The sequence below is a fragment of the Neophocaena asiaeorientalis genome, unplaced genomic scaffold, assembly GCF_003031525.2.
Source record: "Neophocaena asiaeorientalis asiaeorientalis breed wild unplaced genomic scaffold, Neophocaena_asiaeorientalis_V1.1 scaffold165, whole genome shotgun sequence".
Taxonomy (NCBI): Eukaryota; Metazoa; Chordata; class Mammalia; order Artiodactyla; family Phocoenidae; genus Neophocaena; species Neophocaena asiaeorientalis.
In genome coordinates this window covers 2,831,942-2,837,949 of record NW_020173918.1, presented here as the reverse complement: position 1 = coordinate 2,837,949, position 6,008 = coordinate 2,831,942, and the positions used below count along the sequence as shown (strand labels likewise).

The following is a 6,008-nucleotide window of genomic DNA, read 5'->3' as shown; positions in this document are numbered from 1 at the left end:
GTGTTCCCCACCCCCGTCCCCCCCTCCCAACTGGCAAAAGAAAAAAGAAAAAAAAGGAAAGGAAAGGAAAGGAAAAGGAGGGGAAAGGAAAACGCTAACTGGTTTACAGTGGTTAGGTAGGGGGTGGCAATGGATTCTATAGAGGTGGTCGAAGAAGAAGGTGCATGTGTAAGTTGACGAAATTTCTTCTCGCTATGTTGTGCCTGCGATCCAGGAGAAAAGAACTGGGCGTTAGAAGAAGGAAGCTTAGCAGAGGATGGTTTCGATCCATCGACCTCTGGGTTATGGGCCCAGCACGCTCCCGCTGCGCCACTCTGCTGACAGGCTGTTGCGCCGAGCTCCTTTTTCCCCCACTATGAACATCATGAGCTATGTCATGTGTCCTTGTATATACAGACAAATTTTGGTTTGTTTATAAAATCGAAAGAATCAACTTCCCAGCAATAAGAGGAACAAAGTTCTGTGACTTATTGCACGTGGAAGGACTCAGATCACTCTCAGAAATATCACGCTGGACCCCCAAAATGCCTCACGATAGGATATGCTATATGATTCCACTTCTATGAAGTTCAAGAGCAGGCAAACTGTCTGGTGCTAGAAATCAGACAGCGATTAGCTTGCAGGATGCAATCTTGACTGGTAAGGGGGCATAAGGCAATTTTCTGGACTAATGGGAATGTTCTCAGTCTCCATCTGGGTGGTGGTCACATGGGAGTAGGATACATCGGTAAAGTTTATCAGCTCAAACCACACATAAACGCTTTTCATTTAAAAATGTACTTCAATAAAGTATTGGGAAAAGGGTACCACAGAGAAGTAGTAACCTAATGGAAAGGAGAGACGGGGGTGTGTGTGGGGAGAGAGAGAGAAAGGGTACTAGAGGCAGCAAGGGAAGGAAGGACGGAGCGGGGTCATTCCAGTGGACTCAGGTGCTGGGCGGGTCCCACTGATTCATCCAATCTCAGCCTCTGAGGCTGTGCTAAGTGGCAGTCATCACCAGGCCACCAAGAGGACGACCGGAATTCACCCACGGTGAGGCACTGACGGAGCACGTAGGTGTTCCGATGCCCCGCGGGCGACAGCGGGGCGGCGATAAGGAAAGAGTGCCCAGATCCCACGCCCTCCAAGGCTCCCACCCCCTCATCAGAAAACTCCCACCTTCAGCCTGCCAGCCGGACAGAGATCCGAATGCCCGTTTTGGCGGCATCGGCCCCTCAGCACTCCTGGACTCAACCCTGCTCTCAAACAAGAGCCCTGCTGTCCCGGAAACACCCCTGGCCCAAACCCCACCCCCACCCCACCCCCGCTCCCCAACACACACACACATCACACTCACACACCAGAGGAGACCACCTGACCGGCGCTGAGGCCTGTAGCCTGAGCCCTCCAGACAGGTTGGCCCAGTTGCAGCCTGGAGCCCCAGTGCAATACCTGTGCACACTGTTTGCCACACGCAACATGAGGCCCCACGTTTCCCAGGAAGGCAATGCCAACTGCCCTGAGACAGGCCGCTGCACTAAGCAGCCCGCCTGCCTCTGCTCACTCGGAACCTGCAACCCCCAGCACACACCGAAGAGGCCTCAGCTTTCCCCCTTCGTCTTCTAAAGGGCAGAAAGTCCTGTTTCCAGTTAAGACGAAATCTCAAGGATCAGATACACCCTCCGGCTTGAAAGAAGCAAAACCCGACAAAATAGACGAAACAGTTTTCAAGACACCAAACATCAGGCAAAGAAGGATGGTGCTCCCTGACAGAAAGAAAGGAGTGAGCGAGTTTTCTGGGCATGAGGTGAGACCTGGGATTGCAGCCTTGAGAGAGTTTCCAGGCCCCAGTGCATGGAACAGGAACCCAGGCGGAGGCTGGTGAACTCCCTGAGTTGCAGTGACGGGGCGGATAGTCCAGGAGACCAAGGCAGCTAAAGCTGGCAGGACAGAGTACCGGAAAGGAGAGAGCCGCGAGAAGAGAAACCTCCAGAAAGCACTCCACGTGGAGCTTAGCACTGGTAGCGCACGCAGGTAGGGAAACTGTACAAGTCTGTGGAAGGACTTCCCACAAAGATCAGAGAAGTTACCATGATACTGAACTGTCCTTTCAAGTCAGAAGCAACGATATGAGATGCACGTCTGTCTAAGGAATCCAGATTCGATTCCTGTCCTTAAGAAAAGAAAAGAAAGAAAAGAAAAGTCTGTGTTTTGTGTTTCTTTCTCAAAGTGTTCGAAGAGCTGCTGACATGGAGGGAAGAGGAAGTATCCTGAATCAGTCTGCCTGGCGTGGTCCTTCCTCACAGGGCAATCTCGGCTGCCAGTTCCTCTGAAAGAGTCGTCAGAGACGTGGAAAGAACGACCTTTGAAGAACGCCTATTTACTTTGTATCTCTTGAGGATTTGAGAAAGGACGTTGCTTGCGCAACTACTTTGGAAAGAGAATTGAAAAGCGAATAAGCTTGTAACCAAAGGTTGCCAGTAATCTTTTCCACTTTTTCCCGCCCATTTTTCGTGTTAGGTCGAGCTCCCACTCTTGCGTCCTCTGGCCCTGCACGTGTCTCTGTCCTCAGCCACTGGTCCCGGAGGAAAGAGTACACTGCCTGCTGGGAAGAATGTTGAAGTTGTAGTAGGCCGAGAGCCGAGTTGGGTAAGGAGTGGATAAAAGGTCCGCGAGGGACGGTTGGACTTGGAACATGTTGTTATAGAGAGGACTCTACCCTCTTCGCAGGTGTGTGTAGGTTAAGAAGCAAGTTTCCTCCTGACGGATTCGGCAGGGGAAGGTCCCTGCGGAGGTGACCCAAAGGAGTGGCCAGTACGGGGATCGAACCCGCGACCTTGGCGTTATTAGCACCACGCTCTAACCAACTGAGCTAACCGGCCCCCGAGTGCCCAACCCTTATTCTCCTCTTTCGTTCCTCTTGCGCCCTCTCTCCTTCCCCGCCCCCACCCCCCAACCTCTTTCAAAGGTTAAGTTCTAAGTGTAGCTTCTCTCAGGAGAATTTGGTGGTGGTTGTTGCTTTCCACCCAAAATAAACAGAATGAGACGCTGTCTCCTGAAAGAAAACCAAACGGAAAGAAGGCACACCGGTTTTCAGTCGTACTCCTGGACGTGAAAGAGGAAGCCGACGTTTTTGGAGGAAGCTGCGGTCAACGGCCGGGGGAATCCATGGAAGTATGTGCTGTTGTGTAAATGGCTCGGCGCCGTGCAACCCAAGGCTTCATTTTGGACAAAGGGCTGCTGTCCGAGTTTGGCTCTCTGTGTAGAGGGCACAGCAGATCTTTGGTGGGTTACACATGGAGCAGCTAGGTGTCCGAGGACCGTGAAAAGTAAACGTTTGTCTTTGGCCGAAGAGGTACTGCGGGAAATGATGGTTAAAAGTTTTAAGGGAAAACGTAAGTCACGTCACGGCCGGTTAGCTCAGTTGGTTAGAGCGTGGTGCTAATAACGCCAAGGTCGCGGGTTCGATTCCCGTACGGGCCACGCTTGCTTTTACTCCTTACCACCCAAGGTGGTTACACGTCTCTGAGAGTTGGAAGGCACAGGTTACTTAAAGGGGGAAAAAAAAAAAAAAAAAAAAAAAAAAGCATACACGTCACTCACGTTACCCCCCGCATTTTGGAACTGTCTAACCAGCGCTCTTCTGGAAGTCGCGGTCCTGGAAAGCAAGCTGCGGCATGGAATGTCGAGTGCGTGGTGGTCAGGACCAGCTCCAATATCCGGCCCGCACAAGCCCAGCCTTCCTAGATTTACCATTGCCTCAGTCAAAGCCTCTCGTCTCTCTATTCGGAAGGGGTTGAGGGGTAACCCAGTGAAGCTAATATTGGTGAAGACACTCGTAGATCCACATTGATTCTTTCTTTCTTTCTTCTTGTTTTTCCTCCTCCTCTTCTTTTTTCTTAAAGCCTCTTTGATTTGAATCTGTGTATAGGTGTCTCTGTGCGATCCTTTCTCCATATTTGCCGTGTGAGACTGAACCTTTCTCCATATTTGCGGTATGAGATTGAAACCAGAAAGCGTTAGATTGTGAACGTTCCTGTGATCGCCTTTGAAGTGTCCTTCCGAGTTGCGCAAGAGGCGGGATTGATTGCCCTGTGGGGCAACAAGAAGGAAGGTGAGGGAGCTTTTCCCAGCACGTCCTTGCGATCGGAGAAAGTTTGAAGAATTGGTCGGCGTGTCAATTGCAAGGTGATTGGGTGTCAAAAGGGTCCCGAGCCAGCCAGGAGTCGAACCTAGACTCTTCTGATCCGTAGTCAGACGCGTTATCCATTGCGCCACTGGCCCCTGCGTGAGACAGGGCCTTAAGCATGCCTATTTAATTAAATGAAACCTCCGAAGTCGCTGGTTCCGGAATGAGGATGGAAATAATCGCAAAACCATTGACTCCGACAGATTCATGTAATTCGCGGTGAGTGTATATACTACAACGTTGTTTTCAATTTCTATATTTAAAATCATAAGAATTGTTACCCTTAGAACATTCCATACGTGATAGCAAGAATGTCATTCCCTGAAAGCAAGTTTTCTCCTGCGAGTGCTCTTTGCAAATTTTTGCAATCGATCTGTTAATCTGCCATGCTTCCACCCGCGTCATATATTCTGATGTACTTCTACTGGACCCTGATGATGTGTGCGTGGATGACTAATGACTGCCCTGTATTCTCTTTAATTAAGCGTTAAAAAATAGTGCACATTTATTTGGTTTGGAAATGCGTTCGGCTGTAAGAATCACATCTTTTCCTCTTACTGTTAAAAGAGTAAGCCTCACTAAGAGGGAGAATCATGGGCAAATTCTGTGATAAACCATGCATCGGATAAAAGCATGCAAAAGTCAACGGTAAAGGCAAAACGAGGCAAGAATTCAGTCATTCAGTAAAGGTACACACATTCCAGAAATCAAATTTGACATAGAATGTGGGAATTTAGGAACTGATTTAATACCACATACATTTCAAACAGACAGACATGCTCTTTTTAGACAATTTGGTTGTATGTTTATTTTAGTTTTCAAATTGGGCAAAAGAGATGCCTCAAAATGTACAACTGCCTCGAGAGAAGGACCTTGGATGTTGAGAGACAGACATGGTATGGTAATGTTCTTGACGGCCCAAACTTGGAATCCAGAGTGCAATGCGTTCTCATCCCAGCTTTGCCATCTTTCACCTAACTGGCTTTTGCAATAAAAGAGAGGTGTACAGTGCTAGAAGAAATGTGAAGATTTACTTAGAAAGTTTTGTCTGAAGGAGTAATGGTGGAGGTCAAGTTTCAAGGTTGAGGAGATGTTCACTAGGTATAGAGGAGTATTTGGGGTAGAACAAATGATATGTGCACACATCCCTGGGAAACAAGAGGAACTGCTGGCAGGTAGGACAAAGGGCTGCTGGTTGGGAGAGAGGGGGCAGTGAGGTACGAAATGAAGCTGAAGACACAGGAGTGGCCATGGAGAGGATTTCAGGCCATAATCTTCAGGGCCACATAATAAAATAGCCATCAGATGTTTAGGTGATAGGCAACTCTTTTAGAAACACTGCTTTCTGTCTGTCATACTTTTGTCCTCTCAAAGTTCACAGAATCTGAGATCTAGTCTGACCCAATCTAAGCAAAAGCCAGCTAAAATTCCCCCAAACGTTTGAGAAAACTCCCAGGCATTCAGATCATGTGACTCCCCTTAGTCCACGAGGGACAAGAGCCAGGGTCCCTGTAGAGCGGAAGTACTACTGGCACTGGCGTCCCAGGAAGGGAGGCGTTTAATCTTCATCTTTAAAACAGACATTTTTACTTCTGGTAATGGTAAAAGTTAAATGGTTAAAGCAGATGTAACGGTATGGTTTTGTTTTATGTTTTTTGGGTTTTTTTAACGGTTAAAGCTGATGTAAAAGGTATGTTTAATAGGTCGCAAAACAGGCTGCTCTAGTCAGGGTTAAGTTTTAGTTAAATCATATGTAAGCCATGACTTCCCCACACCTTAATATATGTGAACATTTCTTCCATAACCATCAAGTAGAAATACGGTATGCGGTACTTCATGT

General features: G+C 48.3%; 4 non-coding genes across 4 annotated transcripts; 1 reads left to right on the top strand and 3 right to left on the bottom strand.

The window, feature by feature from the left end:
- Nucleotides 1-247: 247 nt before the first annotated feature.
- On the bottom strand, nucleotides 248-319 carry TRNAM-CAU (transfer RNA methionine (anticodon CAU)). The gene has a single exon. It is a non-coding gene; the product is annotated as a tRNA-Met (tRNA).
- Nucleotides 320-2,787: 2,468 nt separating this feature from the next.
- TRNAI-AAU (transfer RNA isoleucine (anticodon AAU)) lies at nucleotides 2,788-2,861 on the bottom strand. The gene has a single exon. It is a non-coding gene; the product is annotated as a tRNA-Ile (tRNA).
- Nucleotides 2,862-3,388: 527 nt separating this feature from the next.
- Nucleotides 3,389-3,462, top strand: TRNAI-AAU (transfer RNA isoleucine (anticodon AAU)). Its single transcript has one exon. It is a non-coding gene; the product is annotated as a tRNA-Ile (tRNA).
- Nucleotides 3,463-4,190: 728 nt separating this feature from the next.
- TRNAR-ACG (transfer RNA arginine (anticodon ACG)) lies at nucleotides 4,191-4,263 on the bottom strand. The gene has a single exon. It is a non-coding gene; the product is annotated as a tRNA-Arg (tRNA).
- Nucleotides 4,264-6,008: the final 1,745 nt, after the last annotated feature.